A 27,304-nucleotide genomic window follows, 5' to 3' on the forward strand; every position below is an offset into this window, starting at 1 on the left:
GATATCTTTTCTTTCTCTCAGAAAAGCTAAAAAGAAGAGGTAGTCAGGGACTAACTCAATAATCATTAAAGCAGAAATGGTGATAAGATTATTACTCTGGATATATATGCTAATATGTGAACTTAACTCTGGATAATAGGGAGGAGAAGGCAGACTGAGGGAGCAGGAAATCAATCAAACAATAAGAATTTTTAAAGTACTTGCTTTGAGACAGGTATTGGTTCTGGGAGTTTCAAGCCAAAATAATGAAACAGCCCCAGGTTTCAAGGAGTTTACATTCTATTGAGGGAAATACCATGTACAAATAAATAAATATATAAAGAAAAATATTACACAGAATAAATACAAAATAAACATATGATAGTTAATGGGGGAAGGCAGCAACTGGAAAAGGCTTTCCATAAAATTTAGTACCTAAAGGAATCTTAAAGCAAGTGGAAGATTCTTCAAAGTAGAGCTGAGGTGAGAATGTATTCTAGTATGGAAGATGGCAAGTGTCTGGCATCTGTGGAGAACAAAGAGGTAGTTTGACTTGATACTAGTGTCTAGGAAAGGGAATGATGTATAATGAAGCTGGATGGATATGTTGGGACCAGGTTTTGTAAGATTTTAAAAGCCTTACAGTAGAGTTTGTATCTGATACTAAAGGCCACTGGGAAACATTAGAGTTTATTGAATAAGGGGTTCATGGGATCATGTCTAAGGTTAAAGGCAATTATTTTGGCAGTTATGTGGAAGATGGTTTGGAAATGTGGGGAGAAAAATTAGGAGGTCATTTCACTAGTTGTGGGAAGAGGTAAAGAAAGCTTAAATTTAGGTGATCTCTATATAAGTAAGAGAGAAGGGGTCAGCTAAAGGAGATGTTGAGGGGACAGAAACAGCAAGATTGTGTAGATGACTAGATATGTGTAATAGTTAAAATTAGTTTTTCTGCTAAAAGTATTATATTTTTATGAGATTTATTAAAGATTAAGAAATACAGAAAATACAAAACAAGAAAGCACATGCCTAGGCACAACCACTTACTCTACATCTTGCCTGCTAAGTAGAGAGCCACATGTGCAGGGAGAGCGAGTAGGCAGTATAGTCAATTTAAATACCCCTTTTGCTCTTGTTCCAGGTAAGGACCTTGGGTGAGATTTCAGGGAATTCTGGGAACTACCAAAAACTTCTGGGAATTGAAGTCTGGGGTTCAAATCTCCATTTTTACATATGTGAGGTAGGAAATAGGAGAAACAGGTTTAACACCATGCCACCATGCTTATGAACAAGGGAGATTATAATAAAGCTTTCAATCAAATTAGTGATTCTTGAAAGAGAGATGGTATTGGGGGGGAAAGAGTAATTTCTCTTTGGGGCATGTTGAGTTTAAGGTGTTTCTAGGCCATTTTGAAATATCCAATAGACAGTTGGTGATGCTGGAATGAATAAAGCTCAAAGGAGAGACTAGGGCTAAATATTTAGATTTGAGTCATCTTCAAAGAAATGATGTTGATGAGAGCTGATGAGATCATCAAAAAAGAAATTTAATAGAGATTTGAAGATGTTCAGTTCTGGATTGAACCTTGGGTTATGGCCACAGTAAGAGTTATGATAGAAATTAGTTGTCAGAAAAGGAAATTGGGAAGGAATAGGCAGAAAATAAGACGGGAGCTAGGAAAGCATTGTCACAAAATTCGAGATATTAGACAATTCAGGTGCACAATGTGGCCAACAGTGTCAGAGGCAGCAAAAAAAAATCCCCCAAAAGATAGCAACAAAGAAAAGGCCATCAGATTTATCATTAAAGTGATTTTTTGTAACTTTAGAGAGAACTGTTTCAGTTTAATGATGAGATTAGAACTCAGGTTTGCAAAAGATTGAGGAGAGAGCTACAGGATAGAAAATGATTGCAATGAGTGTAGATAACTTTTTCTTGGAGTTTTGTTTTAAAAGGAAGGTGAGATGTGGAATGAGAACTTAAGGAGAACCAGAGAATCTACTGAAGGATTCTTAAAGGTGGGGAAAAGTTTGGGGGGCAGGTTTGTAGGCTGTAGGGTAGGAACAGAGAGAGAGACACAGAGAGAGAGAGAGAGAGAGAGAGAGAGAGAGAGAGAGAGAGAGAGAGAGAGAGAGAGAGAGATTAAAGATTTAGAAAATCAATATTAAGGGGTCAGTCTTCTGGGGAAAATGGGAAACAATGGGATTGGGTACATATGTACCTGATGCTTTGGCCTTGACAAGGAGAAGAACAACTTTTTAAAAATCAGAAACTTGAAGAAAGGAGGAAAGAATGGGGTAGGTAGTATATTAAATTGTTTTGAAAAGAAGAGAGAAGCAGCCTATACCAAACAGCCTCAATCTTGTCAGTTAAGTAAGAGATGGTGGCCTTCAAATGCAAGGAATGTGTGTGGAAAGTTTAAGGAGAAAAAAAAGAATATTTTGGAGAGCTTCAAAGGTCAGGTTAAATAGAATCAATTTGGGGGGATTATCTTTTTATAACAAAGGCTTAGTTGAAATTAGATAGAATTTATTTGTAGTATAGCCAGTCAATTCAGAGATAGGTAGAAAACAGTTTTTATAATAAATCTCCTGTCATCACTGTGGAATATCTCATATGTTCTCAGATTTTTAGAATGTGAAAGAAGCCATAGTCATTTTAATATAATATAAAATGTTTTCATATTCCTATATGGTTGTAGTTTTACTATTAATTTCCATTGACTGAGAAATATATCACGACAAAAAGTTACTGAAAATCAGCAATGCCTTTTTAATATTTGTTGTCTTTTTATCTTCCTCCAACATACAATCTCAGGTTGGGTACCAGGGTATGGATAGCTCAGATTCAAGATTCTCTGTGAATTCAGTGCCAGAACAAAAGTAGGAAAAAAAATAATTCAGATCTGGCCTCAGACACTTACATGATCCTGTAATCACGTAATTTCCTTGCCTTATCTAAAAAGTCAGGAAGATGATAGCACTTATCACTCAAGGTCGTTAGGAGGATAAAATGCAATGATATTTATAAAACACTTTGCAAATTTCAAAGTGCTTTATTATCAGAGATTATGAATGTTGTATAGCACCTAGGTCTCCCAACCTCATACATTCCAGAAAAATTACTCAAAGTTGAAGGGTCTATATCCATTCAAAATGAGCTCAGGAACTCCACTTCAGCTAGCAAGCCAGTGGACTCAAATTGTTCCAAGCTGAGACATTTAATAAAATAACACAGCAAGAAAATTAGTGATAGAACATTCTCACAATACATACCTAAGGAACATGAATGGAAAGGCACATCAACTTCCCCAGTTGGACTATTTATATCTTATGGTGATGTTATCACAGCATTCCCTTTGGATCTCCTCCGCATTGATCTTACATGGCATGTAATCTCTGACACTTGTGTATTCTTTGCTCTGCATGGTTTGTGCTCTTTGTCAAGTATTGGTCTCTGTTAGTTATTGCTCCCCCAGGCATATGGGATCCTTAGCTGAGGTACCACCTCACAAAACCTGACACATAGAAACCACTTAGTAAATTCTTGTTGACTTATACTCCCTCACAAGAGGTGAAGAGTCTCTCTTTTTGTATAGAGTTCAGAGGCTTAGGCTTCATATATTTTAGGGAAGAAAGGAGAGTCCATACACAGCTAATAATTGAGCTTGGAAAAAAACACTAATGTTTTTCTCTCCATTAGCAGAATGCTAGTTCTATGAACCTTATTTGTGTTGTGGTTTTTTCAGTCCTGAAGTGTTTTCACCTCCAGAATCTGTTGTTTTTTTTAATATAGACCAACCTGTCAGCTAAATAGAACACTTAGGTATTTAATCTATTTTTTGAAACTTTGTCTTTTCAGGGATGAATCCCAGTTTCTTTCCTCTGGCAACTAACAGACAAAATGTTAGAAACTCCCAAGATCCTATGGTCTCACATACAAATGAAAGGCTGGGGAGAAAGCAGAAACAAAAACTCCTTAGTTGAATCTCAGATGAAACACTAGTCTACCTCAATCCTTTGAGATCCAGATTCCTGCCTTTATCATGTATGTGTGATTGGTGTCTACCTTCAGACTTTGAGACTCCCTGGAGTAATTACTGAACAAAAAAATCATTCATTTTCAGAGGTTAATATTTTGAAATAGACTAGAAGTTTCTATTAGCCTTACTTTTGCCTATGGTTAATACCATAGTATTTAATAGGTGGAAAGGAAGAAGAAAAGTTGTTGTGTGGTTTGTTAAGAATGTCAGTGACAAGTGGATGGTCAGATTTCAGAATACAGCAAATTATAGCAACAACATTTTATTGAATTTATCAAATATTTTGCTCAGATTTAGAGACCTGGGACTAAAAGCCAAGGAGTAGTAAAAAAGAGATTTGAAGGCTCCTTCTATAGATTTCCTCTTACAGCTTATAATTGTTTTTCTTTTTTGGATCCCATTTTGCCTCCCTTCTCATGCCCATTTCAGAGTCCCTAGCAATTATTAGCTATGTTGCAGATGGATTAGTGTTTATTTATATTAAATGACATTTGAAAATGTTGGGTCTCAGGAATGAATTACACCAACCTAGGTTAAGTCCCTAAAAATGAAACATTTAGAATTCAAGTGGAGGTGTGGTAGGTAAAGCCAGGTGGTTTTCCAAAGCTTTTTCTATGAAGAGAACCATCTCTCTGCTCTCCAAAATGGTGTCTGCTTCTTCACATACCACTGAGAGCTTAGTTAACTTTATCTAGAAATGAAGGAAGAGAGACAGACAGACACACACACACACACACACACAGACAGACAGACAGAGAGAGAGAGAGAGAGAGAGAGAGAGAGAGAGAGAGAGAGAGAGAGAGAGAGAATGTATGTGCATGCCCACACTAGTGCAAGTCTGAGACAGAGACAGAGACAGAAGACAGAGAGACAGAGACAGAGAAAGAGAAACAGAGAGAGAAAGACAGGTTGAGTCAGAGACACAAGCATAGAGAAAGAGAGGCAGGGGTGGAAAACAGAGAGACAAAGACATTCAAACCCTCCTCAACCATCCCCCACCCCCAATCTGAACAATGATAGCATTATCTTATAGATACTTGATGCAGAAATAATAGAAGAGAGTAGTGGATATTGGTTTCAGACTCAAGAAGATCAGGAGTCGAATCCTGCTTCTGAAACCTACTGATTGTGTGAACCTGAGCAAGTCTCAACTTCCCAGTTCCCCAGATGTCTAATACTATAGATGGCCAAACAAAACTCTGCCTTCTTTGAAGGAGTTTTCCTAATTAGGACTCCTCACTACGGATGAAATTACAGAACTACTCTTCCTTCCTCAAAAATAATAAAAAAGATAAAGCTTGGGGAGCAGTTCAATGTTTAAAGGAAAAGATGGGTATTCAGATGCTTTGAAACCTGATTGAAATGATTCTTTTTCTATTCAAATGGACATAGTAATTCCACTGAGAATAATGAACTGCACACTTCATTAAAAGTTAAATGGTGGACAGCTAAACACTTAATTAGTTTTCTATTACCCAGCCTTCCCAAAGTGCTCTGCCTTAACAGCTCACTGCAGGTGTCTCAACTTTAGTTCTTTTTGTTCATATGGCTGTCCTGTTGTGTGCTGGTACAAAGCCAAAATAAGCAGTCTTTAGTCAAAGATCTCAAGTTAGGAATTCAATGTTTAAATACTAAGGGAACCCCTTCCCTACAATGGTAATACTTCTGTTAGCCATTTCATTTTAATGATATAGGATAGTTACCCTAGTTTCCTTTATTTTATATAAAATATGAATTTATGAACTTGTATCTGAATTCTTGAAAAAGTCAAATGACTAAATCTCTGATTCTTTTAACAGTATCTGCTTATAATATAAAACTATTTTATTATTTTTACCTATTTCTATCATAAAACTATATTTCTATTACCCTATCAGGAAAGCAGAAATGGAAGAGTATATCATTTCCTTCCTCCAACTCCCAATAAACATACAGATAGACAAAGCAAATAACACTTAAATTGGAAAACCCTAAACCACTAGTGAAATAAATAATTAGGAGGCAGCAATTGGGATTAAATATCTAAATACAAAATTAGAATAGTGTAGTGAAAGCAAGAGGAACTTTAGGGGCCATCTAGCCTAGCTCCTTGTCTGTGCACTTGAATTTCCTTCTGCTCTCTTCTGGTTGGATTTTAAATATTTCATTGATGTTCCCCCCTTTTTTCCCATTAGTATCACTATTATCCTCATTACCCTACAACTTCTCCCACAAACAAAAGGCTTCCTTTGTAACAAATTAGTATTATCACACAGATAAGTATTATTACTTATTTGCCTTTCCTAAGACAAAAGGAGAAACAATTCCCACAAGGACCTCTCCAACTAATTTAAATAAAAAAATAGCAAAGAAGATAGAGAGGACAATGCTGTTAGCTATAAAAGTATGGCATAGTTTTGTAGCAATAGTGTCAGGAATATTAACTTCCAGAATGAGATGAAGTTAGCAAGGAAAGCTAAAGATGAAATTAAAAATAAAAAAGAAACTATGTTGAGGAAAATCAGACAATCAAGGAAAGGATATGGTTGTTAGGAGTGCAAATATTTTTTAAAAAGTTTATGATAGCCTAGAGCATTGGCCCAGCATTTGTCACAAGAAATATCTAGGGTCCTAAGTGAAAACATTGTTATGTCATATTAGAAAGGATTTTGAAACATGATTAATATCTTCCTGAGCTGAAAAGAACAGATCACATTCCTTTCATAAGGCATAACTTTCACACCTATTGGCAACAATTATCAGCAAACCCAACTTGCGTTCAATCTTTAGTTCCTTTTTTTCACCTTAAACTCTTTTATTTGTATTTCTTCCTAGAATGTATCTTATTGCTACTCCTTAGTCTTTATTTGCCTATATGGTTTTTATGACCTACTGCTTATTTCCCAGATAAGGGTTCTCTCCTCCATCCTCTTTAGATATTCTATTTATTTGATCCTGACAGTATCTCTCAGAAACTCAGCAAGTACATTGGCTTACCTGAGTTTGCTATTATTCCCTTTCTTTCTAACCATACTCAGCTCACTCTATACATGGAGATTTAGTAGAACCCTGGAAGAGCCCTAGTTTTTAATTCTATGCCATCTCTGCCTTTGAACCAACTCGGGTAGGACCAGAAAGAAACCCCAAAATTATATTTTATTCTACCTTTTCTTTTTCCATCAAAAGTTAATATCACCAAGTTTCATCTTATCTTTCATTTTTTTGTTTTCTTTCTGTTACCACCCTAGACTTTCATCACCTTATCCCTGGATTTGTGGAGTAGCCATTCAGATTGGTACCTCTTCTATAGTCTCTATCCACTTTAATTTATTTTGCTTTTCTATGGTTACATGATTCATGTACTTTCCCTCCCTTTTCCCCTTCCCACCTTCCAGAGCCAACAAGCAATTCCACTGCGTTATACATGTATTACTCAATACCTATTTTCATATTAATAATTTTATAATAATCTTTAAAAAACCAGTACCCATATAAACAAGTGAAAAATCAAATGTTTTCCTTCTGTGTTTCTATTCCCATAGTTCTTTCTCTTGATGTGGATAGCATTGTTTCTCATAAATTCCTCTGGATTGTCCTGGATCATTGTATTGCTATCAGCAGCAAAGTTGATTACATTTGATTGTCCCACAATGTTTCAATCTGTGTACAATGTTGTTTTGGTTCTGCTCATTTTACTCCACATCAGTTTGTGGAAGTCTTTCCAGATCAAATGGAAATCAAGCAGTTTATAATTTCTTATAGTACAATAATATCCCATCACCATTATATATCATAATTTGTTCAGCCATTCCCCAATCAAGGGACACCCCTTCATTTTCCAATTTTTTGCCATCACAGAGAGTGTGGCTATGAATATTTTTGTACAAACATTTTTCACTATTTTCTCTTTGGGGTACAAACCTAGTAGTGGTATTGATGGACCAATGGCTATGCATTCTTTTAAAGCCCTTTGGGCAAAATTCCAAATTGCCCTCCAGAATGCCAACAATTTATTTTTAAAATATTATTATCCCAATTTGTTTCCCTTATTTAGAATTCACTAAGCTAGGTGTTCTTAACCTGTGATTCATGAACTTTTAATTGTTAATATCTATATTTTGATATAATTAGTTTCATTCCTAATACTATTTATTTTATGTGTTTAAAATATTATTCAGAGGATAGTGCCAAATCAATCCATAACATAAAAAAGGTTAAGTAAAATTCCTTAGTCAGACATTCAAGTCTCTCTAAAATCTAGCTCCCCTTAACCTCTAAATTACATTTTGAACTTTATAATAACAATAATGATTTTTTCCTCTACTGAATGTATACTCCAATCCTTTGAGGTGTGTAGGGAGTGGGGAGGATGGTGGTCCTATGTTCTCAAAGGTTAAATCAGCAAAATAAATAAATGTTTATTGACTGATTGAATGAAAGTTTGATTCATTAAGCTGAAAATATTTCAAGTACAATTCAGGAACTTGAAACATTGACTAGGATTGCCATTTGGGAATAGCCTTGGTAAGTTAAAATGGTATCATTAATAAAAGTTCAGCTTTCAGGTGATAAATATTCTTTGTCTTTTCCATTAGACTATCAGTTGCTGGAAGGCAAGGATTACCTTTCTTTTCACTTGTATTTGTATTCCTAGTCCTTAGCACAGTGCCTGGCACTTAAAAGGAATTTAATAATTCACATTTATTTAATAATAGCTAGCATTGATATAACATTTGCAAAATGCCTATAAATATTTTCTCATTTGATCCTCAAAGCACCCCTGAGAGGTTCTATTAATATCCCCATTTTATAGAGGAGGAAACCGGGTTAGACTGTGACTTGCCCAAAGTCATATAGCTAAGGTGTCTGAGTCTGGATTTGAAATTATATCTTCTTGACTCTAGGCCTAGAGCTCTATCCACTATGCAACTTATTTACCTACTTGACTAGAATGTTTCTTAAGGCATAAAGAGTTTTTGCAATTTGTGGCTGAGGAGGAAATGACCCAACTGATAAAACCATAGATCATTAACAATTCTAGATCATGTTTGTGTAACACTTAAGACATTTTTATATTTGTTATTTTATAACAACCTGGTAAGGTGGGAAGGTCAGGATGGGCGAAGTAGATATCCTCATATCTATGTTAGAAATATCTAACTAAAGCTTAGTGAGATTACTGCTTTGAACAGATTCACACAGTTAATAAATGGAGGAGTTAACAATTTAAATTTAATATTTGCTGATTTCAATTCTGACATTCTTTCTACTTTATGATCATTTGCTTTAATTCATCATTTATCTGATGCCCACTGTACTGCATATAATATACATATTTCTACTTCTGCCTTTCCAGACGGATCCTAACCTGTCTTTGAAACTTGGTTTAAGACCCACTTCTTTCAAGAATCTCAGAATTGGAGAGACCTTAGAAGTCATTAGTTAAACTTGAATATGTAGGAAGAATTTTCTTAAAACATTCCTGATAAATGATCATCTAACTTCATCTCAAGTATCCTAGTGATGGGTTCAAGGGCAGCTTAGTACAAAGAAGGAATGATGATTTGGGGGTAATAAGAGATGAATTTCAATCCTGGCTCTTCCATTTATTATCTCTATGACCTTGGGTGACTCATTTAATCTCTTAAGGTCTCAGTTTCTTCATCTATAAATTTAAGATATTGTAATAGATGACCTCTTCCAATTGTATAGCCAGTGTTACATGTATGATCCCATCAGAACCTCTGAGTTGGCTCTTTCTATTGTTGGACAGCTTTACCTACTTTTTCCATGAGTAATTCTCTGTGTAAAAAAGTTCAGAATTCCAAAATTGGAAGAAACCCCAAACCAGAGACTATCCTTCTAGCCTAAGCTATATATGAACAGGATATAGGTTGGGGTATAGGTAGAGGAACTCCTCTGCCAAAGACCTGACAGGTGGTCATCTAAACATTAGTCGAAAACCCATTACCTCCTCCCCATGGTGCCTTCCTGCCAACTCCTGTAGCACTTCTTTCTACTCCTTATATGGTACTGAATTATATATTGCTTATTATTTAATTTGCAATATCTCTCTTCTAGTCCACAGTTCATTTAATGTATTACACAAGTAATACATGAATGAATCATGACTCCCAGTAGCAGCAATCTTGTAAGTGACTTGCATTGTTCTGACGAGATCTGTAATATAGTCAATAATTTTACACATCTAATATCACCTTGGTCATGGTGAGTCATTTACTAATTATAGTATTAAATATTATATATATATATATATTTAGTATAATGATATCCAATCCATTTTATATCCTAGGGAAAAAGCCTTTTCTGAAGCATTCTGAAGCACTTCTGGCTTGATCCATTGAGTGTCAAGTTTGATATCTTTATGGAATAGATTAATAATAATAACTTCAAAGAATCTGTCAGTTGAATCTTCACCCACTTAGTAGAAGTTCAAGATTCTTAGGCTCCACAGTGGTTTCTAGCACTCTTTTACTACAGCCTGAAGGCTCCTGACAAACTTCAGCTGACTTATTCCATGATGCTGAGGTTTGCCATAGGTTGCACCCTTGGAAACTAGACACTTTTGCACACCTCAGGGAACTTGAATACAATAGAAGATATAACCTTGGCTGATCTTGTAGCTTAGTCTGTGGACTTTGGCAGAACTGGTGGACTGGTGGGTCGAGTGGAAGACAGAAAGCTGGCAGCATTGCTTGCATCTCATCCACAGCAGGAAGCATATAATGTCCAATTGCTTCTTCCTCCAGAGCTCTTGAATCTGTATTTGTAGGCTCCCAACCTGTTGTACCCTCACCTTCTTGATGCTAGTTGTCATTAGAAAGGAAGAGTCCACCTTCGCACAATCCTTTAGGGACTTTTGACAGAATTGATATTTTCATTCAAATAGATGCCTAAAGATTCCTGTTGCCTGGATCTAAATGTTTATTTCTACAGAGATAGCAAGTGGCTGAATTCATCATTGATGCTACTTTCTGATAGGAGATATCCAGCTATTTCCCAACCATATTTTTCTGGACTTTCCTTTTAGTAAGATTTATAAATTTTTTTCATTTTAAACATTTAAAAAAATGCTCACTCTTCAGTTTCACATGAGACATTTGACTCTGTTCCTATATGGTAGAAGGGAAAATATTTTTATGAGTGCATGTTCACATGCAAATCACTCACCAGAGGGACATACATTGTCTCTTAAATTGCCTGTGGCTTGCAAGGAGAGGGGTTGTGTAGGTCTTATGTAAACTCAAACTTGAGCGGATACTGTCTTCCCTTATAGCCCTGGTCCCTTTCTGTTGTCCCCCCCCCCCAAGTTTTCCTTTATAAAAGGTCACCTCTGAATGATTTATAGGAGTGTCATCTTTGGCTTCAACACAGTTGTTTATAAATGGTTTGCATTTCAGTAAACCTAGTTTGCTTTGAAAGTAATCAATAAAATAAGGCAAAACAGTATTTGATAGAATTTTTTCATTTCCTAAAAATCTTTATCCACCTTTTTTCCTTATAGACATCTATATAGAAATGAGATCCAGAAGCACATCAGGCAGAAAGGCATCAAATCACAGGTGTTCCTTTTGACTCCGATTGGAACTATTTCCCATATACAAATGGTAGCATTGAATTTTAGAAATGGGAGGGACCTTGGAGATTTGCTAGTTCAGGCAGCTTATTAAGAATATTGTACTTGGAGTCAGGGGAACTTGAGTTGACGTCCTGACTCTCATACTTGTTTTGTGACTTGTATAACCTTGCTGTGGAATGGAGAAAATGATGCTTTCACTACCAGCCTCACAGTGTTGTTGCTCTGGAAACCTTATAGTGTTAAAGACACAGGACCTGGGATTATTTCTTCACATGAAGAAACCAAGCCCCACTGAAGAGATATGCCCAAATTCATAAACCTAGCTCATGGTGGAGCTGGGTTTCAAGCCTAGACCTTTTGAGTCACAGTTCCATGCTATTTTCATACATCACACTGCTTCTACCCTATGTCCCTAGCAAGACCATGAAACTATTTGGAGTAGGGGATATGTCCTATGCTTGTTTCTGTGTCCCCAACACACATCAGAAGTATTCCTTAATGAAGAGAGCTTTGGCCTTGGAGTAAAGGAGACCTAGGTTTAAACATTGCATTAGACATATGATTGTGTGACTCTGGGCAAAACAGTGAGTTTCAGTTTCTTCATCTGCAAAATGGACTGCCATTTGCCTCACAGGGTTGTTGTGAGGGCCAAATAAGATAATCTATGTTAGGTGCTTTCCAAACACTTTCCAAACAGAGAAAGATAAATGTGAGCTCTTATAATTTTGTTTACTTATATTTTTATCACTTAGCACAATGCTTGGCATATACTAAGTACTTAAGAAAGGTTTCTGGACTTGACCTGTTGACACAGAACCACTTATTAGGTGCTCAGTAAATATTTGTCTGACTTAACTGACTTTTGATTTTGCACTCTCATATTCCTAGTTCACTGAAGATCTGACATGATGTGGACCACAAGATGATAAAATCCCACAATGCCATTATACTTTTTACAACCCATTCCTTTCAATATTTCCAGTTACTAACTCCTCTCCCCTCTTTATCATGTGTGCTTTGAAGACAGACAGTAACTGAATCAAAAACAGAGTAAGAGAAAAGCAAAACTTCTTTCTATGTCAGTCTGACTAGAAACTGCCAGGAAAAAATAAAGGATGTGCAAATTCAAGATGGCCTTGGGAATTGTTATGTTAAGAGTTCTTGGCTACTAAAGACCCTGCTAGTATGAACCTCCAGTGAGGTTTTCTTTTTAAATCAGAAGCATCAATCTGTCAAAAAGCAGTAGTCTGTGCTCCAGACCTTCAAACACAGGGGAGGAATCAAAAAAGGAGGAATCAAATTCAGACAGTTTAATTTCTTTCCTTTCCTTTCCTTTCTTTCTTTTTTTTTTGTCTCCCCCTTTTGCATTTGTGCATCTTGGAAAGGCATTCTTTAAGGTCAAGGGATGAGATGGAAACAATGTTTTGATGCTCAGTACATTGTTAATTCCCTCTATAAGCTTTGGCAACAAAGCTTATGAATAACTGTAAACAAATTATACATCCCAGAATAAGGTCTCATGAAAATAAAATTGTATGAGTCATTTTTTATAACTTTCATTGAGAAAGGTCCTGACAAAAGAGATAATCCTCACACAATGGTCAGTTTCCAATAACATAAATGGTTTCTTGCTGTGGAAAACTACTGTCCATCTAGCTCAATATTCTGGCCTAGACAGAATTCTAGGGAAATACTCTGATGGTGCATGCTTGCCTTCCATCAGTCTCAAAAGTTTAGGTATATACTACAAACTAAATAATTAGTTGGTCCTTGTACATCTTCTACCTCTGTACATTCAGAGAGGCTGTTCTTCATTCATTTCCATTTCTTTCTCTAAGAATCCTTAACTTCCTTCAGAGTGCTGTTACTATGCTACCATGAAGCATTCATTGATCTTTCTAGACATTATTGTTCTATTTGTTCAAATTGTGTGAATTTATTTATGTGTTCCTATAGCCAATCCATCCACTCCCCTATAAAGCTTCTTGAGGTTCCAGGTACTTCATAAGTCAAAATCTTCTCTATGCTAAAACTCATGAGCCCATGCAAACAAGTTTACTTTTGCCAGTGCAATACTTTGTTCAAAGCAAAGGCATGGAATAGCATAGTAAATAGATCATTTACAGAAAATCCCCACCCTTTTATGAACCTAGAACTTGCTCTCCATAAAATACAGCTACTCTCCTTGAGAAGAGTGGACATATAGAGGGAATGCATGTGGGATATATATATATATATATATATATATATATATATAATTGGGGAAAATGCAGTCTGGGAATGTGTGGGGAGGGATATGTGTGTATGGAGCTATAAAGCCAGAAGAAATACATGTCTCTAAACTTTAAAAGTTATTAATCTCTTCTGGATAAGTCATCATACTGTTTTCTGGTAGGAACATTCTTCACTTGACTTCTTATTGAGTGCCATGTCCTTGATTTAGCTTGGTTTTTAGTTATCTACTAATCTTCAGGGCCAATGCATAGACTTTTTTTAGTCACCCAATGGGGAATACATTGGTTAGTTCATCTCTCCCCTGACAAAGAGAGCTATATCATTTTAAATAGATTATTGATTCTTTCACTGGACTTCAGCTATACTTTTTGACTGAGGGATCATCTCCATAGGCATCCACTACCCTATCCCCCATTCATTTAGGGGAAACATAAGTCTGTCCTTTGAATGAGAGTACTCCAGAATTATAAACCAATGACTAGAAACCATTCTCTTCAGTCAAACTGGATCATAGAAAGAAGAGGATTGAGTAGACTTTTTCAAAATAATTTTCCTCTGCTGTTAACTGATTCATTCAACTTTTATCTGATGTGACCAGGTTTTTATCATGACCATTTTTATCATAGCTCCTTGATTATTGAAAATATTCCAATGGCTCTGATTCCTTAAACAGAAAAGAAGCTGAGTAAAATGATAGAGAAATGGTTTTGATTTTTTCGACTATGCTTTTATGTTCTGTAAAAATCAAAAGTGATGGGCTGGATGAAGAAGACTGGAAAGGTTCCTGGCAGTTGTCTCACTTCCCCAAGCAGCAAATCACAGCTTTATCTGTCTCTTTCCTCTTTACTGGTCTCTCTATTTGTACTATTGGTGTGGTTCTCCTAAGAGGACTAAACTTGAGGGTGAAGATCATTTCCTTCTTTTCTTTGTTTCCTAACACCTAATACAATGCTTTCAACAGAGTAGCCAATTAATAAATGCTTATTGAATTGAAATGTGATGTAACAAGATTCAAATACTACTCATTGAGTAAAGTATGCTGTTTAATAGTATTGCAATGGACACACAAAAAAGAAAAGAAGCTCTTCTTGAATGATCTCTTCTTGATGAATTCCTGCTGGCTCTTAATGATACCATTTCTCTTACCAAAGGCTATAAATCATCCTTTGACTACATTCTAGGATTTTTTCCCAAATTCGTGTCAAGCTCTCTAGATTATGGTTTGAAGAACCCACTTTCCTTTCATTTTTGGCAATATTTGTTTGTCTTCAGCTCTGATGTATCTGCCCTATTATCCAAGAGTTTTCAAGGTCTACAAAAATGACTCTACAATCACAGCTACCACTTCTTTCAGTATCCTAAGGTGAATATCACCCAAGTCTTGTGACACTCATTTTCTCATTTATACTGGGTTTTAATTCTGCCAGTTTTTTTCGTCTCTCAGTCCTGGTCCAAAGATCATCTTTCTTAGGAGAGAGAACAACAAAACAAGAGCTGCATTCTTGCTGCTGTATGTTATCATCATGCTATTAAATTGAGATCCTGTACAATCTTTAATTTTATACTGGAGTTGAATTGAATTCAATTCACCCACTGGGTACAAAGCTATTGCATGAGCCTCTGTGGATACAAGTGAAATGCACCTCTTGGGCTATTTTCCTTGCTTGAACTTGAGCCTTATGTCCTAAAGGGTGGTAGATATCCTCAGCTTGACCATTATCATCTGTTCTAAATAGAGTGGGTGAAAACTTTGAGTATGAAGCAAACATACAGGGGATATTGGCCATTTCCTCTCCAGAACTCAATTTTCCACTGCCAGGGCTAGTTCATTCTTGAATTATATCCCTCTCCCCTCACTTTTTTTGCCAAGAGAAATTATCCTTTCATTGGAAATATCAGAATAAAAAATTTCAGGGACTGAGTCCCAAGATAAAAAAGAAAATCAGAGGAACATCAAATGCCAGACAAGGAAACTCCCTCTACCATAGAATTTACAGTCTGAGAGTTGCCCTAGAGCACTGAGATGTTAAGTGACTAGCCCAGAGTCAAAGCCAGATTTCTCTGCCTTTGATTCTAGCTTTCAATCCAGTATGATAAGCTGCTTTTCTTCAGGGATTCAGAGGAAAGAAACACTGATCTCACCTATTATTTGGTCCTACTTTTCTTCTCATTAATAGTTAAAAAAAACTTCAGTGTTTTACTATCCTTCAACCTCAGCTCATTAAAAGCTTTTGTTTTACTGGAAAAAGCTTCTACATGTCATTTTCTTATAGCTATTCTTTTTTTCATCTGGCCTTGCTTCCATCTTCGGTACATTTCTTTAAAAAAATGAGTTCTTGTACAACTATGCTGATCTCTTCAAACAAATCCCATTTTTCTTTCTCATTAGTATTGTTTCCTTTCTTGTGGAAAAGGAGAGATTATTGTCTTGTCATCACAGAAGGCAGGCAAGTCTGCTCAAATGGGCATTTATTATTTTTTGAAAGATAAGCCCTTTTTGAAGTTAAGAGCACATCAACCATCTAAGACCGATCCTGTCTTACCATTTAACTCCAGATGAAATACTGCAAAGAATTTTGCTTCATGATATTAAAATGTAAAATTAAAGAAAAATTAAACTGTCCTCATTTGTTCTTTATTTCAGAGTAGAGGGAAATTTCATGCCAATAGATAACTGATACACTACTGAACTAGTGACAACCTAAGAAGGCCAATTGAATTCAAGGGCAACCCCAGGAGACAGCACCAGATGTAGGAACATCTTGTAGTCTATAAACTGGGCTGACCTATGTGATAGGAAATGAATCACCAAAGTCTGGCCTGATCTCATTCGCACAGTGTTGACTCTAGACTCATCAGTCTAGCTTTGTGAGACATCTCAAGCTTTCAGAGTCAATTCTCCAGCATCACTGAATGTTGTTTGATATGACTCTTCCTGATGCCTTTTGCAGTTTTTATTATGAAGATAATAGAATGGTTTGACTTTTGTTTCTCCAGCTCACTTTACAGATGAGGAAACCAAGGTAAATAGGGTTAAGTGACTTACCTAGGGCCACACAGTTAGAAAGTGTCCAAGGTCAGATTTGATCTAAGGTCAAATTTGAAGTCATGAAAATGAGTCTTCCTGATTCCAGGACCAGCACTCTATCCATTTCTCCAGATATCAAATGCACAATTTACTCAGATTCTAAAAGCCTAGGATTTAGGTCTGGAAAGGATCTTAGAAAGGCGCTAGGATAGGACTTTTAGCCCAATTACTTCATTTTGTAGATGTGAAATGACTTTCTAAAATCATACAGTTACCCTATTATCCAAGGAGATGTGCAATGGGGAAAAGAATATTGGCATTGTATTTAGGGGATTTGAGTGGTTCATATTGTACACATGATGCTTACTACCTACCAATGTGTCCTTTGGCAAGTCTCATAATTCCTTTAGGCTTTACTTTTGTTACCTGGAGAATAATGAGATTAGACTATATATATTCTTTGAGGTCTCATTCATCTCTAGATTCATGATTCTGTGATCATTGTTCTAAAACATTCTATCATGCCTGTTACTACTTTTAAACCACTGCAAATGCCATTAATGAGGCTGAAATTGCCTTCTCCCACATCTTTGACCTTTTAACTGAGGAACTTAAAGGATTCCAATCTGTGCTCATACCAATCATTCTAGCAACTCTTTGGCCCTCGAGTTAACTGCAATAGTTATGATATCTTAATATTTATTTGTTATTTCTATTCTACTGGTTTCCTTCTTAGGTAGTAGGCTATTTGGAAGAAGAGAAAAGAGAAGAGCCAGTGTTTGCCTTTTTTTTTTAATTATCTAGAGCATAACATATAAAATATATATCAGGTTGCCTACCATTTTAGGGAAGATGAAGGAAGAGGAATGACCAATTTCAAATCTAGCCTCAGACACTTACTGGCTGTGTCATCCTGGACAAATCACTTAATGGTGTTTGCCCCAGTTTCTTCTTTGGTAAAATAATCTGGAGAAGGAAATGGCAAATTACTCAATATCTTTGCCAAGAAAATCCCAAGTGGGGTCATAAAGGATTGGACACCAATGAGAAATGACTAAAGAACAACAAATTCTTGGGTTTGTGTTTGATATTTACAGAGAACTTTGGAATGTAGGATCATCTACATAGCAATGGAAGTGACGAAAGAGGCCCTTCCTCTTCCCTTCCTACAAATGAGGAAAAGGAATCCTAGAGAAGCTAAATGACATACTTAAGGTCACACAAAGAGTAAGTAGCAGAGCTAGTCCAGGTCTGTGGTTCCAAGTTCATTCCTTTTGACTAGATTTAGAGTCAACAAATTTGATTTTGAATACCACCTCCAGTATTTATTAATCATGTATTCTGGGATAAATTATTCATCTCTAGACTTTGGTTTCTTCATCTATAAAGTAGAAGGGGTTGAAGAAAATTACCAGATGATCTTTTAAGTCCCTTCTTGTTCTAAATTTTAAACTGACAAAACCCCTCAAATCAATGTTCTGAACACCAAATACTTTGAATATTTCATTATATATGAACGTTTCCCCATTGTAGTAATACTTTTCTGTTTAGAGAATATGGTGACTTTTTTTTAATGTCATAAAAGTCTTGTGGTTTTGTTGTTGTTGTTTTCCTTTAAAACGTTTACCTTCTATCTTTGAATCAATATGAATGGGTTCAAAAATAAAAGATTAAAAAAAAAAGGTTCAAAGAAGAGCAGAAAAGGTTAGTAAACTGGGGTTAAATGACCTGCCCAGCGTCACAAGGGTAGAAAGTGCCTGAGGCCAGTTTTGAGCCAATGTCCTTTTGATCCCAGGCCTGGGTCTCTATCCATTCAGTGACCAAACTGCTCTTGGGTTTGTTGCTGATTTAAAGTAACCATTATTATATCTGAGACTTAAATGTCATTTTGTTAATTCTACTTTCTAGGAAAGAATCCGGATGTCAGTATTGGTAAATATGAATGGAGCTCTCTATTTTGAGATCCCATATTAATGTGATGATAAGCTGTGGAAACAAAATTTATTGGCCAGGATGGCCTGAGGGAAAATTGTGAAGTGAGAAAAGTTGCCTATGGGGCCCTCCCACCTTTCCAGATTCCATTTCCAGCCCTCAGGACCTATCCATATGGCAGTAGTGAATCTTATTTGTGCTGATTCTTTCTAAGGTGTTAAGTGATAAGGGTTTTTGCTAAAAGCTTAGACCAGGGATATTCATATTGAATCATAGAACTCTACTATAGAGAAAAACATGAAATGCCTTCTAGACTCAAAGCAATTAAACTTGAAAATGGAAGGCAGTTAATACTATATTTTGGAGTATACTATTGCTTAGTAGTGTTCCACTCTTCCTGACCCCATTTGGGATTTTCTTGGCAAAGATTCTGGAATGGTTTACTATTCCCTTCTCCAGCTCATCTTGCAAATGAGGAAACTGAGGCAAATAAGGTTAAGTGACTTGCTTAGGGGCATACAACTAGGGTTTGAACTTAGGTCTTCCTGACTCCAGACCCAGGGCTCCATCCTCTCTACCACTTAGCTGCTATTTTAGAAAATATAAGCCTTTTCTTAGAGCCCTCAAACTATAAGGCAAACCCTTTTTAAAAAGAGTACAATCTATGTATCCACAGAAAGATTAATAATAACATAGGTTATTTCAAGGATATTTTTAATACTGGGCAGTTTCTCTCATGTACTGATATGCAGATGAAATTATTTCCTTTAATGTCTACTTAGTTGTATTGAAAGAATTAAAGTATCTCATGTCATTAATCTCATTTTTGAAAAATTATCAATTGTTTTTATAGAATCAGATATTTCACAATGAAAGGGATCTCAATGGCCATGGAGTCCAATACATATCCAAAAGGAATTCCTGACAAGCATATTCTTGCTAGTTTTTGATGAGGGCACTTCATCCCTGGCCAATAGCCTAGAATCCCTGTGTTTCAAGTCGTGTTCCAGAAATACAAATCCATTTCTCAGACACCACCAGCTTAAGCTTAAAGAGCTATTTACTTACTAAATCTTTCTCTCCCTCTGCTTCCAAGGGGGAATAGTAGCAAGCAAAATGGGACCTCTGCCCCTTTATAACCTTCACTTTCCTACCCAAGTCTTTGTAATCCTTGGCAATACTGTTGAAGTTAATTCTGTCAGTGTCTTCTGTGCCTCTATCAATCACTAGTCATCATTTGCTTTGATCATTCTGGGGAGATTTCTGGAGTGTCTTGGATATATGCCTGGGAAGACAACAGACCTCTCAATTGTTATCAGGTTGATAAATCACTGTCTCAGTACTTACTGAACAGTGAATCATCAACTGCAACTAGTTTCTACTTCTTCTGATGCTTACTAGACATTCTTTGATCTGATAGCTTCTGAAGCTCAATTATATGCATCTTAGGGGATAAGTAACTCATTCCTCTTTGTAGCATTCAGCTCCATCTTTTTCAGAAAAGATCTATTTTTTTAAACCTTTGAGTGTATACATGTCTTTTTCTTTTGTCCTCTTTGTGACGTTCTCTTCCTCCATTTCAGATTTTTTTTTTCAGTTAAAGTCCTGCTTCCATATTAAAAATGTTTTTGATGTCTCAATATTTCTCTGGGAATCCTTTATAAGTAATAAAGAGATGACTAGAGTTACATTAGGATTAATTTGTCACAGAATTTGGAAAATAGAATTTTTTTTTCAAATGAGATGATGAGTGACCTTTATCTACAAAAGGAACTTTTGTAAGCCATGCTCTTAAATCCTCCAAAATCTGTGAGGCAGTATGAGATTGTGGAAATCCCATGCTCACTCTCAAACTTTATTTTTCAGTACTTCACACTGTGAACCTTGTACTAATACTAGAAAAAAGTCACCTTAAGACATACAACAATATCCTCATTTTCTGGGGGGGGGGTGAGAATCAATTTTCAATTATTCTAGAAAGTCTTGCTCAAGTAACTACTAAAATAAAGCTCATTGAAGAAAGAATGGAGTGCAAAGTGGCTTGAAAAATTGTCACTGAAAGCATGATAATTCACAGAGGAAACGCAGTCTGCTGTTGTCAATGGTGAGGATGCCATGGTCTGCTTGGGCCTGAGGGCCAAATTTAGCTCAACTACCTATTTTTATCTGAGCATTTATGTGAGCTAAGAATGGTTTTTATGTTTGTAATTAAGAACAATAGCTACCATTTGTAGAGTAACTACCATGTGCCAAGCACTGTGTTAAGTGCTTTACAAATATATTATTTGTTCTTCACAATAACTCTTGGACCTAGTTGCTAATATTATTTCCATTTTACAAATGAGGAAACTGAGACAGAGTTTAAGTGACTTGTCCAAAATAATCCAAGTAGTGTGTCTGAAGTAGGATTGGACCTCCTGACTCCAGAGGCAATGTTCAACCGCCCACTGTGCCAATTAGCTGCCTCACAATAAAACTTTGCTTCAAAAAGTAAAACTATGGTTAGGTCATAGGTGGACAAAACCAGACTGTGGACTGGGTTTGGCCCTTAGGTAATAATTTGCAAACTCTTTTTCTTTATGAAGAAAAGTATGAAAAATAGTTTCATTTTTTCATGCTCTCAGAACATTATGACACATTTTCTTATTATAAACGAGTATATAATAAGATCATTATAGCATAGATTTAGAACTGGGGTCCAGCAAGGCTATCCTTCTCATTTTACAAACAAGGAAATGGAAGGCACCAAGTAATTAAGTGCCCAGAAACATACAGCTCGCATGTACCTGAGATCGGATTTGAACTGAGGTCTTCCTGACTTCTAGCCCCACTGCTCTCTCCACAACTCCATGGTTCCTCTCAAAATGTGATAACAGAGGGGTACTTGGAATCAATTCTTCCTACCCTTCCTCATTTTAAATATAAAGAAAATGAGACTATATAGAAGTGAAGTGACTTCTACCTCAGGTCCTATAGCTGGGTCTCCTAATTATTGCCAGAGTTCTTTCTGTTATACTATACCTCTCCCCTAGCCTAAGGATATTGCAAGATAAAGGCTACTCAGCTGCCGTATTGCTGTCAAGTATTCTTTTCCATAGAGTTTTCAAGGTAATATAAATTTTCTGGATTTTCTAGCATATGGCTTGGTTTGAAAAAAATCTGTCTTCACTTACCTTTGGGTTAAAATGCCATGTGCTTTAAATTGGATTTTCTATTACCACTTTTTTTTTTACCACTTATTAATATTTATCAAGTGACCACATGGGCCAGACATTGAAGGGAAAACACAGAAGGTACAACTGCTTGGCTTTTGGATCCTGCATACTAAGTAGACTTTATTACCATTAGTATGAAAAACCTTGATTTGGGGCTCAGAGACTAGCGGACAGAATACAAACCTCTTCCTTGTGCATAGAATAGCATTTCACCCAACTAGGCAGTGAATAAGTATTTGCAATTTGGGGGGTGGGTGGGGCATGGGGAGTGAGAATCAATTTCCAATTATTCTAGAAGGTTTAGCTGAAGTAACTGCTAAAGAAAAGCTCATTGAAGAAAGAATAGAGTCCAAGTGCTTGAAAAATTGTCACTGAAAGTATGATAACTCACAGATGCAACTCAGTCTGCTGTGAGAATTCTTCGTGGTGAGAATGCTGAGGTCTGCTTGGTTTAATTTTGAGAGGAACTTGATGTTGAGATTTTTAGGTAAAGAGAACCAATCTCGTTAATCTATATTGCTAATCCAGACTGGGTTACAATCCTAGCCTAATCTGGTGCTTTCCTCTCAAACTGTCTGATCAGTGTAGAATCCCCAATGAACCCCCATATTGAAAACAACAACAGATATTTGAACAGTTCTTTGAGGTTTGCAGAGTGCTATGTTTTTACATTTTGTCTTATTTTTTCAATTAACAAGCTTTTACTTTTCTCCTCACTCTCTTCAATTTAAAATTTAAAGAGTTAAAATATGCATTATTAAACAAAAGCAAGTTCCCCTATCATTTCTATACAAAAATCTAATTCTTATTCTGAACCCTAAATCTATCATTTTTTCTCTAAGGAGGTGAGTGGCATGCTTGATCATCAGTCCTTAGGAATCTTTCTGCTTTCATTTGATGATGAAAGCATCAGAGCTGCTTTCATTTGCATTTTTTTATTAGTGGTACACAACACTTTTTCAAATGGCTATTGATAGTTTAGATATCTTCCTTTGAAAAATATTATATTTGACCATTGATTAATTGGGGAATGATGCAGAGCAATTTGAATTAATTGATTAAAATTTTTAAAATGATTACCATGTTTCATGCACTTAATAGACAAGGATAATAAATGAAGCTGCCTTAGGGAGTGTACATTTCTGTTCTCTTAATATGCACTTAACATGTTTTACCTGATTTGAGCCACATGGCATCTACATGATTCTGTATGTATTGTCATCTCCACTTTAAAGATGAAGAAATTGAAGTTCAGAAGTTACTTACCTTTGGATACACACTCAGCATGGATTTTAGAAGAGATTTGAACTCATTTTTTCTTATGTTCTAGGTCTCACACTTTACCAACTATGTACCAAATTTCTCTTTGGGTATAGAAGGAAGGGGCTAAGTTCAACTACTCAGGTTTGTAGATCTAGCCTAAAACCCCAGATCTAGCCTAAAAACCCAATCCAGAAAATCACCTTCATTTGTAAACTAACTGTACATAATTGTGAGGTTATATGTTGTTTCAACAATGATACCTTTAATGAAGTGACATGAGATTTAAAAAATATATATTTTATTGATGCTTCTCACAGAAATTTGGTGAGAGCAAAACTGAAGGATGATTGACAATTCTGAGATGGTGTCATTGTAGGACATATGCCCAAAGTTCAAGATTATAAGAATAAATAGGAACTGTTACCATAAGTTTAAAATCAGTTATTAATGAAAGCCATACTTCCAGCCCCAACTCAGACTGTGGAGTGTATTTGAGGTTTTTCATATTTTTTTTCTTTTTTAACCACAGAGCAGAACTAGCCCAAGATGGATAAGGTTGTCCTTTACCACTAAGAGGCCTCAGGCTCTGGGTTTATTAGAGGACTAGTTTCAGTCCAGAATGACCTCTCAAAAGAGGAAATAAGGATTTTTCTTATACTCTGTTCTTTATGCCCTCACTCCATAATCTGAGAGAAAGTAACTTACTGCTTTGCCCCAAGTCTCAAGATCTCCTCAAAAGGCAAAAAAAAGGTAAATATCATTCATCCTAGGTCAGATAGTAGAATAGCAATTTAATTCTTCCACACAGAAGAAATGCATAAAACAGTAAATTCATAAGTGTACAATTACAAAGACTTAAAACATGAAACAGTAACCCACAATTCTTACTCTAGTCTCTTGATACTTTAAACAACAAAACATAAAACATTTTATGGTACTACTAAACAGCTATTTTCCTTCTCCTCAGTCTTGCATTTTTTGAAAAACCCTTCAAAGATCATTTCTTCCAGCATCCCAGAGTTTGTGGTAAGACCAGTCAAATAGAAGTTATTAACTTGCCAACTATGTGCTGAGCATTGTGCTAAATACAAATTGAAATAGAAAGAAGACAATCTCAAGGAACTTATTTTATTTTAAAAAATTTTTTTATTTCATTTGGTCAATTCAAAACATTATTCCTTGGTTACAAAAATCATATTCTATTCCTCCCACCCCTCCCATAGCCGACACACAATTCCACTGGGTATATTACATGTGTCCTTGATCAGAACCCATTTCCATGTTGTTGGTATTTGTACTAGGATGTTCATTTAGAGTCTACACCCTCAACCATATACCCTTGACTCATGTAATCAAGCAGTTGTTTTCTTCTGTGTTTCTAATCCCACAGTTTTGCCTCTGAACGTGGATAGTGGTTTTTCTTGTAGATTCCTCCAAGTTGTTCAGGATCACTGCACTGCCACTAATGGAGAAGTCCATTACATTCGATAGTACCACAGTGTATCAGTCTCTGTGTACAATATTCTCCTGTTTCTGCTCCTTTCGCTCTGCATCACTTCCTGGAGGTTGTTCCAGTCTCCATGGAATTCCTCCACTTTATTATTCCTTTTAGCACAATAGTGTTCCATCACCAACATATACCATAATTTGTTTAGCCATTCCCCAATTGAAGGGCATCCCCTCATTTTCCATTTTTTTTGCCACCTCAAAGAGCGCAGCTATGAATATTCTTGTGCAAGTTTTTTTCCTTATTATTTTTTGGGGTACAAACCCAGCAGTGCTATGGCTGGATCAAAGGGCAGACAGTCTTTTATTGCCCTTTGGGCATATTTCCAAATTGCCCTCCAGAATGGTTGTATCAATTCACAACTCCATCAGCAATGCATTAATGTCCCAACTTTGCCACATCCCCTCCAGCATTCATTACTTTCCTTTGCTGTCATGTTAGCCAATCTGCTAGGTGTGAGGTGATACCTCAGAGTTGTTTTGATTTGCATCTCTCTGATTATAAGAGATGTAGAACATTTTTTCATGTGCTTATTAATAGTTTTGATTTCTTTGGCTGAGAACTGCCTGTTCATGTCCCTTGCCCATTTATCAATTGGAGTATGACTTGATTTTTTGTACAATTGATTTAGCTCTTTTTAAATTAGAGTAATTAGACTTTTGTCAGAGGTTTTTGTTATGAAGATTGTTTCCCAGTTTATTTCCCTTCTAATTTTGGTTACATTGGTTTTGTTTATACAAAACCTTTTTAATTTGATGTAATCAAAATTATTTATTTTACATTTTGTGACTCTTTCTAAATCTTGCTTGGTTTTAAAACTTTCCTTTCCCAAAGGTCTGACATGTATACTATTCTGTGTTCACATAATTTACTTATAGTTTCCTTCTTTATGTTCAAGTCATTCACCCATTCTGAGTTTATCTTGGTGTAGGGTGTGAGGTGTTGATCCAAATCTAATCTCTCCCACATTGTCTTCCAATTTTCCCAGTAGTTTTTATCAAATAGTGAATTTTGGCCCCCAAACCTGGGATCTTTGGGCTTGTCATAGACTGTCTTCCTGAGGTCACTTACCCCAAGTCTATTCCTCTGGTCCTCCTTTCTGTCTCTTAGCCAGTACCATATTGTTTTGATGACTACTGCTTTATAGTATAGATTGAGATTGGGGACTGGAAGGCCACCTTCCTTTGCATTTTTTCCCCATAATTTCCCTTCATATCCTTGATCTTTTGTTCTTCCAAATGAATTTTGTTATGGTTTTCTCTAATTCAGTAAAAAAGTTTTTTGGTAGTTCGATGAGTATGGCACTAAATAAGTAAATAAGTTTGGGTAGGATGGTCATTTTTATTATGTTAGTTTGTTCTACCCATGAGCAGTTAATGTTTTTCCAATTGTTAAGTTCTAGTTTAAATTATGTGGAAAGGGTTTTGTAGTTGCGTTCATATAGTTCCTGTGTTTGTCTCGGCAGATATATTCCTAAATATTGTATATTGTCTAGGGTGATTTTAAATGGAATTTCTCTTTCTAATTCTTGCTGCTGCTCTGTTTTGGAGATATATAGAAATGCTGATGACTTATGCGGGTTTATTTTGTATCCTGCAACTTTGCTAAAGTTGTTGATTACTTTGACTAGCTTTTTGGTTGATTTTCTGTGGTTCTATAAGTAGACCATCATATCATAAAGTTTATCTAGCTCAAAGGTAAAAAGAAATTAAGTAGACTCAGGAGGATTTCCTAGGTAACATATATTATTTCCTTTTATGAGTGGCTACCATAGTTGCCTAGGGGGTGAAGAGTGAGGTCTCTTTATCCTTCCCCATTGTTGTCATAGAGAAAGTTCCATGCTACATGTTCAGGAAAGATAAAGAAGAGAGAGAAAGCAAAAGTTTTCTCTTTGTTAAGTGCATTAAGTGATGGTTCTTCCTGTCTCATAGGTCAATACACTTTAACATACTTATCTACCTTTACTACTATTACAGAGATCAAGGGACTGCTGAATCCTTATAAAATCTTTCTGTATTGAGCAGTATGTTCCTGAAAGTGGCTGGAGAACACCCCCAATATCTTTCCATATTCTTTTTTTTAAAGAAGTAGTTTCATGAGGTATTTTTGGTATGGGAATGTATGTGAGATTTGTAGTACATTTATTGTTCAGATGTTTTTGGCCATCTCTAACTCTCTTTGACCCAATTTAAGATTTTCTTGGTGAAGATACGAGAGTGGTTTGCCATTTCCTTCTCCAGTTCATTTTATAGATGAGGAAACTGAGGCAAACAAGGTTAAATGAGTTGCCCACGTTTACACATCTAGTGTTTGATGTCAGATTTGAACTCTTGAAGATGAATCTGCCTCTATCCCCTGCACCACCCTAGGAAACATTTAATCAGAATAAAACAAAATTATTTTGTTCATGTGAGGCTCACTTGAATTGGAATTAACCAGCTTTGTTTGAACTTTTATATTGATAGAGCTTTCTGGGCATTGTCTGTCAGCAGATTGCTATAGTGAATATTGAGACTGACTTTA

At 36.0% G+C, this 27,304-nt stretch overlaps 1 protein-coding gene and 1 long non-coding RNA gene across 5 annotated transcripts in view; one reads left to right on the forward strand and one right to left on the reverse strand.

Moving 5' to 3' along the window:
• The window catches only part of GRM1 (glutamate metabotropic receptor 1), a 443,691-nt gene that overhangs the window by 53,331 nt on the left and 363,056 nt on the right, over positions 1-27,304 (forward strand). The gene's annotated exons all lie outside the window — the stretch shown is intronic.
• The window catches only part of LOC103102522 (uncharacterized), a 70,286-nt gene that overhangs the window by 5,775 nt on the left and 37,207 nt on the right, over positions 1-27,304 (reverse strand). The window contains exon 6 of one of the 3 annotated variants that reach the window (XR_008916706.1): positions 23,647-24,879. The exons of the other annotated variants lie outside the window; for them this stretch is intronic. This is a non-coding gene — a long non-coding RNA (uncharacterized LOC103102522). Of the gene's footprint in view, positions 1-23,646; positions 24,880-27,304 lie in introns of those variants that run through there. 3 annotated transcript variants of the gene reach the window in all.

Source organism: Monodelphis domestica, chromosome 2 (genome assembly GCF_027887165.1).
Source record: "Monodelphis domestica isolate mMonDom1 chromosome 2, mMonDom1.pri, whole genome shotgun sequence".
In the NCBI taxonomy this organism is placed as follows: Eukaryota; Metazoa; Chordata; class Mammalia; order Didelphimorphia; family Didelphidae; genus Monodelphis; species Monodelphis domestica.